Source organism: Oncorhynchus masou, unplaced genomic scaffold (assembly GCF_036934945.1).
Source record: "Oncorhynchus masou masou isolate Uvic2021 unplaced genomic scaffold, UVic_Omas_1.1 unplaced_scaffold_1324, whole genome shotgun sequence".
NCBI classification, from domain to species: domain Eukaryota; kingdom Metazoa; phylum Chordata; class Actinopteri; order Salmoniformes; family Salmonidae; genus Oncorhynchus; species Oncorhynchus masou.
Window position 1 is genome coordinate 1 of NW_027003110.1, and position 10,000 is coordinate 10,000.

General features: G+C 48.6%; 1 pseudogene; it reads left to right on the top strand.

The window, feature by feature from the left end:
• The first annotated feature begins 1,526 nt into the window (after positions 1 to 1,526).
• The window catches only part of LOC135530359 (MHC class II regulatory factor RFX1-like), a 34,883-nt pseudogene continuing 26,409 nt past the window's right edge, over positions 1,527 to 10,000 (top strand).

Here is a 10,000-nt window from a genome sequence, read left to right on the forward strand (position 1 = left end):
GTGTATGTGACCAATAGCATCTGCTAATCACGTGTATGTGACCAATAGCATCTGCTAATCGCGTGTATGTGACCAATAGCATCTGCTAATCGTGTGTATGTGACCAACAGCATCTGCTAATCACGTGTATGTGACCAATAGCATCTGCTAATCACGTGTATGTGACCAATAGCTCTGCTAATCATGTGTATGTGACCAATAGCATCTGCTAATCACGTGTATGTGACCAATAGCATCTGCTAATCACGTGTATGTGACCAACAGCATCTGCTAATCACGTGTATGTGACCAACAACATCTGCTAATCATGTGTATGTGACCAACAGCATCTGCTAATCACGTGTATGTGACCAATAGCATCTGCTAATCACGTGTATGTGACCAATAGCTCTGCTAATCACGTGTATGTGACCAATAGCATCTGCTAATCACGTGTATGTGACCAATAGCATCTGCTAATCACGTGTATGTGACCAATAGCATCTGCTAATCACGTGTATGTGACCAATAATATTTGATTTACTGCAGGGGTTCTCCATGTTTTGGGGCCAGGGATCCCTTTTGGAATAGCAAATTCTTCAGGGACCCCTCTTTGGCCGGGGAAGGCTGTCATTGTAAATAATAATTTGTTCTTATTAACTGACTTGCCTAGTTAAATAAAGGTTAAATAAAATAAAAATAAACAAATAATTAAAACACAACTCGAGTGTGATTAAAATAGCCTACAAGGAGTTGTACTCTGATGTTTGCTTCCTGCAGTGGGCTACATGGCTGGACCAATCAAGTCTTGGGCCAGAGGAAAAAAAGGTCTCCTTTTGGCATGGGATAATGTCCTGCTATTCTACACATTTTACCACGAGGCAGATTTTTTTTTTTTCATTTTTAAAGTATAAATTACAGTGCATTTTATTTATTATTTTTATATATTTTTTAAATATATTTTGAGATCTTTCTGAGATCTTTCCTAACCCGAACCCTAACCCTAACCCTGCAGTACATCCGCGGATCCCTAATGCATATGATAAATTGTAAATGTAAAGCGATTGGAATAATTTGACTGACAGCGATCCAAGCACTATGAGAACCATGGCTAGAAAGGTACCAACTTTTGTCAAATTAACGTTAAAAGTAGTTTTTTGTTGTTGTTGCATTCTAGCTAACCCTAATCCCTTTCCTAACCTTAACCTGATTATCCTAACCTGCTACGTTAATTTTCCTAACCTGCTGCGTAAATTCTCCTAACCTTCTACGAAAAGTCAAATCTGACGTTAATTTGACAAAAGCTGGATCCATTCTAGCCATTACCCCGAGGAAATGGGAGAACCAGGGGTGTTTTCCTATTGCTTTTAGTGGGTAGTGAAAGTGATTGATAGACAGAGATTGACAGCCAATCGGTTGATGAAAAATGATTGACATATACATGCTCCAATGACATGACAACAAATGAGTGACATCACACCAAAATTATCAATCAAAGTTAAGAAGAGGGCGGGATAAAGACGGGTGGGTAGCAACAGTTGCCCGGGTGAGGACGAGGGCGCCATAGTCACGGTAGTCGTGGCGACAAGAACCAAGCAACGAGAATCAACAACAACAACCAGAATCATTAAGAAACAAACTTTAACACCAAAGCCAGGAATATTCCAGTGGGAATTTGAGGTGAATAAGCAACACCTTTATTAAACCGTCGTCTGATGTTTATGTCTGAATAATTTTGTTAAATTGTTTAACGTTGTATTGCTTTAATCTAGCGTTAAAAGGCACTAGCGTGGCAGAGATGGAATAGCACTGGTCCCAGCTAGTTGCTCACGGCTTTCCAAATGCAGACGGTTGTTATGACGATGTCAAATCTGTTATAGGAATACAAAATGGCGGGTGTTGTAATATGAGAATCTTGTACTTTTAGTTGTTCGAAATGTTTTGTTCGCAAAGCTTTTAACATGAAAAATAATTGTTAAACTTAGTGAACGAGGCATACTTGTCACATGTTCACGGATACTTTTGATTAGAAAATCACTTTAGATTTTCGAACTTTTTTTCAAATCTTATTGCAAAACAGACATAAGTGCCAGTGTGTGTAAACTGAAGCATAGAAACGAATGTGTCATGATGTTGACTGTTATTTTATAGTTGTGAAAAAGTTTTCTCTAGTAAAAGTGATCGTCATGCCCGTACTGTGCAATGTGTGCCAGATCTCATGCTCTGCCGTCCTCGCCGTGGCTGTCACGCAGGGAGGGGAAGGTGGGTTGAGCCTATGGGTGGGATTGACATTACCTGACGCCAATGGAGAAGCAATATTTAGAAGCATACACCAATGGCAACTGGAGAAAATATATGATATGCTTGTAGAGAAGGAGCAAGGTGCGTTTCCTGTGTGCTGTCGCTATCAGAACGTGTGTGTGTGTGTGTGTGTGTGTGTGTGTGTGTGTGTGTGTGTGTGTGTGTGTGTGTGTGTGTGTGTGTGTGAGACACAGTTCAGGAATCCTCACGTGGTATATTCTACTTGTGGAAACTTCTCATTATCGAATGTAGTTAAAGGGTCTATATGCAATAATTTCATGGTATATAACTATGATAATAGTTTGCCAGAGTTCACACCTCAGTGCTTTAGATCAGGGGTTCCCAAACTCAGTCCTGGGCCCTAGAACAACACAACTGATTCAAGTACCCAACTCATCATCAAGCTTTGATCATTTGAATCTGCTGTTTAGTGCTATGGACAAAAAAACCTACACTTGGGTAGGTTTTTGCATCCAACAGTAAGAACCTTAGTGTGCCTCAGCCTCAGACAAAATACTCACTTCCACCCTGGTTTCTGTCCACCTTTGTCAGTGTGCTTTCACAAGAGGTGGCCTGAAGTGTGTTGAAAAAGGTTTGAAAGTGTGTTGGCACAATTCTACACATTGTGTGTGTGTGTGTCATAACCAACTCTTTCCCTTGTCCTTCCCCCAGAGTGGTGGTCTTGGTCCAGCCGTGGCGGTAGTCATGGCGACCCCAGGCTACACAGAAGAGCTCCAGCCGGCTCCCAGCCAACGCTGTCACCATAGCAACGCAATCAGCCACGCCCTCCGCTCCACGCCAACCCAGTTCAACCAGTCAGTGTCCATCTTCTCCACAGCCGGACAAGACAAACTTCCTGCTCAAGCCACGCCCACAAGGCCCAGAAGACAGTGGTTCTTGCCACTCCTTCTCAGACTCCGTTTGTTACCGCGGAGATCCAGAGTTCTGCCGTTCAGCAGAGTAACGGACAGAGTTCCACACCGCAGTACATCGTAGTGACCGTTACAGGTGAGGCATTCTCACTCTCTCACTCTCTCAGGTGAGAGTAGCTGACATGATGAAACATGTCTATTCCACCATAGCCACACCTTCCTCTCCTGACGACTGTTACCATGGTTATCTACCAGACCTGTAGGACAAGCTCTCTGAGGTCCAGGTTGGTTAATAGTTTGTCTGCTCTCTGAGGTCCAGGTTGGTTAATGGTTGGTCTGCTCTCTGAGGTCCAGGTTGGTTAATGGTTGGTCTGTTCTTTGAGGTCCAGGTTGGTTAATGGTTGGTTTACTAACCCAGTGGAAACCTTAAAGCACCATTGTAATTTAACCTGCATTAGGGCATTTAGCAGCCACTTTTATTCAAAGTAACTGACAACAGAGGCCTTTTAAGTGGCCGCAGCGGGATTTGAACGTTAGCTGCAGGACTACCGTTAGCTGGACTGTAGGAGGGACATACTGGCATGCAGGACTACCGTTAGCTGCAGGACTACCGTTAGCTGGGCTGTAGGAGGGACATACTGGCACGCAGGACTACCGTTAGCTGCAGGACTACCGTTAGCTGCAGGACTACCGTTAGCTGGGCTGTAGGAGGGACATACTGGCACGCAGGACTACTGTTAGCTGCAGGACTACCGTTAGCTGCAGGACTACCGTTAGCTGCAGGACTACCGTTAGCTGGACTGTAGGAGGGACATACTGGCATGCAGGACTACCGTTAGCTGCAGGACTACCGTTAGCTGTAGGACTACCATTAGCTGCAGGACTACCATTAGCTGCAGGACTACCGTTAGCTGCAGGACTACCGTTAGCTGCAGGACTACCGTTAGCTGGGCTGTAGGAGGGACATACTGGCACGCAGGACTACCGTTAGCTGCAGGACTACCGTTAGCTGCAGGACTACCGTTAGCTGGGCTGTAGGAGGGACATACTGGCACGCAGGACTACTGTTAGCTGCAGGACTACCGTTAGCTGCAGGACTACCGTTAGCTGCAGGACTACCGTTAGCTGGACTGTAGGAGGGACATACTGGCACGCAGGACTACCGTTAGCTGCAGGACTACCGTTAGCTGCAGGACTACCGTTAGCTGGGCTGTAGGAGGGACATACTGGCACGCAGGACTACTGTTAGCTGCAGGACTACCGTTAGCTGTAGGACTACCATTAGCTGCAGGACTACCGTTAGCTGCAGGACTACCGTTAGCTGCAGGACTACCGTTAGCTGGGCTGTAGGAGGGACATACTGGCACGCAGGACTACCGTTAGCTGCAGGACTACCGTTAGCTGCAGGACTACCGTTAGCTGGGCTGTAGGAGGGACATACTGGCACGCAGGACTACCGTTAGCTGCAGGACTACCGTTAGCTGCAGGACTACCGTTAGCTGGGCTGTAGGAGGGACATACTGGCACGCAGGACTACTGTTAGCTGCAGGACTACCGTTAGCTGTAGGACTACCATTAGCTGCAGGACTACCATTAGCTGCAGGACTACCGTTAGCTGCAGGACTACCGTTAGCTGCAGGACTACCGTTAGCTGCAGGACTACCGTTAGCTGCAGGACTACCGTTAGCTGCAGGACTACCGTTAGCTGCAGGACTACCGTTAGCTGGGCTGTAGGAGGGACATACTGGCATGTGGCCAACACCTTTCTGCTACTAATCTTGGAAACGACAATCTTGCTTAATTACATAGATGCTCGATTCAGTTCTGTCCACGAGAGATACTTCTACTACCTACCATCAGTAAGCCTGTTCGCTACCCAACAGTCTTTGGGACAGATATACACAGGACGTTTGTATACGATTAAAAAATAATAATAATCCAGCGCCAGCTGTGCCACCAGAGACTCTGGGTTCAGCCCAGGCTCTGTCGTAACCGGCCGCGACCGGGAGGTCCGTGGGGCGACGCACGATTGGCCTAGCGTCATCCGGGTTAGGGAGGGTTCGGCCCAGGCTCTGTCGTAACCAGCCGCGACCGGGAGGTCCGTGGGGCAACGCACGATTGGCCTAGCGTCATCCGGGTTAGGGAGGGTTCGGCCCAGGCTCTGTCGTAACCAGCCGCGACCGGGAGGTCCGTGGGGCGGCGCACGGTGGCCTAGCGTCATCCGGGTTAGGGAGGGTTCTGCCCAGGCTCTGTCGTAACCGGCGCGACCGGGAGGTCCGTGGGGCGACGCACGATTGGCCTAGCGTCATCCGGGTTAGGGAGGGTTCAGCCCAGGCTCTGTCGTAACCGGCCGCGACCGGGAGGTCCGTGGGGGCGACGCACGGTGGCCTAGCGTCATCCGGGTTAGGAGGGGTTCGGCCCAGGCTCTGTCGTAACCGGCCGCGACCGGGAGGTCCGTGGGGCGACGCACAGTTGGCCTAGCGTCGTCCGGGTTAGGGAGGGTTCGGCCCAGGCTCTGTCGTAACCGGCCGCGACCGGGACGTCCGGCCTAGCGTCGTCCGGGTTAAAATTCACAAAAAAATAAATAATAATAATTTAAAAACACAATTCCACCACATGTGGATATACACTACATTTAAAATCATTGAGGACAGCTCTGTAACATGTAGTTTTCACTACATTTAAAATCATTGAGGACAGCTCTGTAACATGTGGATATACACTGCATTTAAAATCATTGAGGACAGCTCTGTAACGTGGATATACACTGCATTTAAAATCATTGAGGACAGCTCTGTAACATGTGGATATACACTACATTTAAAATCACTGAGGACAGCTCTGTAACATGTGGATATACACTGCATTTAAAATCACTGAGGACAGCTCTGTAACATTTAAACAATGTATTTCCATTGTAGTCCCACTGTAAAGCTGCCAGACTAGTTGACCAGCCATACTGTGTGTTGTGTGTAGTTTATTTGCATGGTGTCTATTAGTAGATTACCAGCAGCATCTAACCTGCTAGCCTGGCAGGTTGTTAGTATCAGGTAACACTAGTGAGGCCTGGCCTGCTCCACTCACACCACAGACACACACACTGGAGCGAGAGACAGATCTGTCTGCCTGTCTGTGTCTCTGTCTGTGTCTCTGTCTGTGTCTCTGTCTGTGTCTCTGTCTGTCTGTGTCTGTAGAGTCTCTGTCTGTGTCTGTCTGTCTCTGTCTCTGTCTCAATTTAATTCAAGGGTCTTTATTGTCATGGGAAACATATGTTAACATTGCTAAAGCAAGTGAAGTAGATAATAAACAATAACATTGAATGGATCATCATACTATATGAGCAGTAATAAATCACAAAAGTCAACATCTATCTCTGTCCACTCTCCCTCTCTTCCCTCCACCCCTCCCTCTTTCCCTCCACCCCTCCCTCTCTCCCTCCCTCCCTCTCTTCCCTCCACCCCCTCCCTCTCTTCCCTCCACCCCTCCCTCTTTCCCTCCACCCCTCCCTCTCTTCCCTCCACCCCTCCCTCTCTTCCCTCCACCCCCTCCCTCTCTTCCCTCCCCTCCCTCTCTTCCCTCCACCCCCTCCCTCTCTTCCCTCCACCCCTCCCTCTCTTCCCTCCACCCCCTCCCTCTCTCTCCTCACCTGATACCTGTGTTTATATGATGGGGGGATTGTTCCCTCCATCTAGGGAGATTAGCTGTCCAAGGCCTCCCTCTGCCTGCCTCATATATAAGGCTGGAGAGATGGCCAGCCCTCTGTCCTCTCTCCATCTCTCTCGTCTGTCCTAAGAGCTGTGTTCTACAGTAACTGCTGTTACAGTGTGGAGACAGTATCGTCCTCTCTCCATCTCTCTCGTCTGTCCTAAGAGCTATGTTCTACAGTAACTGCTGTTATGCTGTTACAGTGTGGAGACAGAGTATCGTCCTCTCTCCATCTCTCTCTCGTCTGTCCTAAGAGCTATGTTCTACAGTAACTGCTGTTACAGTGTGGAGACAGTATCGTCCTCTCTCCATCTCTCTCTCGTCTGTCCTAAGAGCTATGTTCTACAGTAACTGCTGTTATAGTGTGGAGACAGAGTATCGTGAGTACTGGTTTATTATGTGGATGTTGTTGATGATTTGATATTTGATGAAGTTGTAAACATAATCTCATGTTGTTTATCTTCCTCCCATCCGTCCTCTCTTCCTGCTACTCTCTTTCTCTCTCTTCCTCATCCTCTCTTCCTCCTGCTACTCTCTTTCTCTCTCTTCCTCCGTCCTCTCTTCCTGCTACTCTCTTTCTCTCTCTTCCTCTGTCCTCTCTTCCTCCTGCTACTCACTTTCTCTCTCTTCCTCCTGCTACTCTCTTTCTGTCTCTTCCTCTGTCCTCTCTTCCTCCTGCTACTCTCTTTCTCTCTCTTCCTCATCCTCTCTTCCTCCTGCTACTCTCTTTCTCTCTCTTCCTCCGTCCTCTCTTCCTGCTACTCTCTTTCTCTCTCTTCCTCTGTCCTCTCTTCCTGCTACTCTCTTTCTCTCTCTTCCTCTTCCTCCTGCTACTCTCTTTCTCTCTCTTCCTCCGTCCTCTCTTCCTGCTACTCTCTTTCTCTCTCTTCCTCTGTCCTCTCTTCCTGCTACTCTCTTTCTCTCTCTTCCTCTTCCTCCTGCTACTCTCTTTCTCTCTCTTCCTCCATCCTCTCTTCCTGCTACTCTCTTTCTCTCTTCCTCCATCCTCTCTTCCTGCTACTCTCTTTCTCTCTCCTCCGTCCTCTCTTCCTGCTACTCTCTTTCTCTCTCTTCCTCTGTCCTCTCTTCCTCCTGCTACTCTCTTTCTCTCTCTTCCTCCGTCCTCTCTTCCTGCTACTCTCTTTCTCTCTCTTCCTCATCCTCTCTTCCTCCTGCTACTCTCTTTCTCTCTCTTCCTCATCCTCTCTTCCTCCTGCTACTCTCTTTCTCTCTCTTCCTGCTACTCTCTTTCTCTCTCTTCCTCTTCCTCCTGCTACTCTCTTTCTCTCTCTTCCTCTTCCTCCTGCTACTCTCTTTCTCTCTCTTCCTCCGTCCTCTCTTCCTGCTACTCTCTTTCTCTCTCTTCCTCTGTCCTCTCTTCCTGCTACTCTCTTTCTCTCTCTTCCTCTTCCTCCTGCTACTCTCTTTCTCTCTCTTCCTCCATCCTCTCTTCCTGCTACTCTCTTTCTCTCTTCCTCCGTCCTCTCTTCCTGCTACTCTCTTTCTCTCTCCTCCGTCCTCTCTTCCTGCTACTCTCTTTCTCTCTTCCTCCGTCCTCTCTTCCTGCTACTCTCTTTCTCTCTCCTCTGTCCTCTCTTCCTGCTACTCTCTTTCTCTCTCTTCCTCTTCCTCCTGCTACTCTCTTTCTCTCTTCCTCCATCCTCTCTTCCTGCTACTCTCTTTCTCTCTTCCTCCGTCCTCTCTTCCTGCTACTCTCTTTCTCTCTCCTCCGTCCTCTCTTCCTGCTACTCTCTTTCTCTCTCCTCCGTCCTCTCTTCCTGCTACTCTCTTTCTCTCTCTTCCTCTGTCCTCTCTTCCTGCTACTCTCTTTCTCTCTCTTCCTCTGTCCTCTCTTCCTGCTACTCTCTTTCTCTCTCTTCCTCTGTCCTCTCTTCCTGCTACTCTATCTTTCTCTCTCGCTCATCTCGTCTCTCTCGTCTCCCCCTCTCTCTGTGTCTGTCTCTGTCTCTGTTTCTCTCTTTTCTTTCTCCATCTGTCTGTCTCTCTCTCCTCCCTCCCTCTCTCCATCTCCTCCTCTCTCCTTCTCTCTCTCCATAGATGGCTCTCTCCATTCTAGTGACAGTATATCAGACTCCAGTCCTCCAGTAGTAGTGGTTCAGACAGGAGTCTCCACCCAGGTAGTACAGCAGACCACCCAACAGGTGTGCTACACACACACCTGCACGTACACACACCTGACGCACACCTGACGTACACCAGACGCACACCAGACGAGTGGTTCAGACATTGTCACCAACAGCCAAAAGTGGAAGGCAGCACAATGTCAACAACCTATAGTCTATACACATCACACAGGGGTAATACACACACACACACACCTGACCCCCCTAGACAGAATCAGTCAAAATCAGTAATAGATGTAACGTTGCTCCACCTACAGAGCCTGCATGCAAGTCAGAGAGAGAGAGGGATGTAAGAGAGAAATGGAGAGAGAGAGAGAAACAGAGAGATGGAGGGATGGAGAGAGAGAAGCAGAGAGATGGAGGGATAGAGAGAGAGAGAGAGAGAGAGAGAGAGGAAAAACCAGTGGAAGACAGACAGCGAGAGGGATATCCCTCATTCCCATCTCCAAAAGCAGCCCTTCCCTCCTCTCTTCCCTCTCCCCTTCTCTCTCCCCTCTCTCCTTCCCTTCTCTCTTCCCTCTGTCTTGTTCCACCTCATGATGCTCTACGCGTCAGCTGCAACACTCAGAGGAGGAGAGGGAAGGGAGGGAGGAGGGGATACAGGAAGGGGAGGAAGGAAGAAGGGAGGGAGGAGGGATACAAGAGGGGAGGAAGGCAGGGAGGGAGGAGGGGATACGGAAGGGGAGGGAAGGAGAAGGGAGGGAGATAGTTGGGGTGGAGAAGAGTGATAGGGTGAAGGTTTCTGAAAGAGAAGGAGGGTGGGAGGGAGGGAGGGGGGAGGAGGAGGGGAGAAAGTGAGGGAGAGAGGTAGTTGGAGAGGAGTGATAGGGCGAAGGTTTCTGAAAGAGAAGGAGGGAGGGAGGAGGAGGAGGAGGAGGAGGAGGAGGGGAGGAAAGGGAGAGAATGAGGGAGGGAGATAGTTGGGGTGGAGAGGAGTGATAGGGCAAAGGTTTCTGAAAGAGAAGGAGGGAGGGAGAGCATGATAGAGAAGAGAGATGT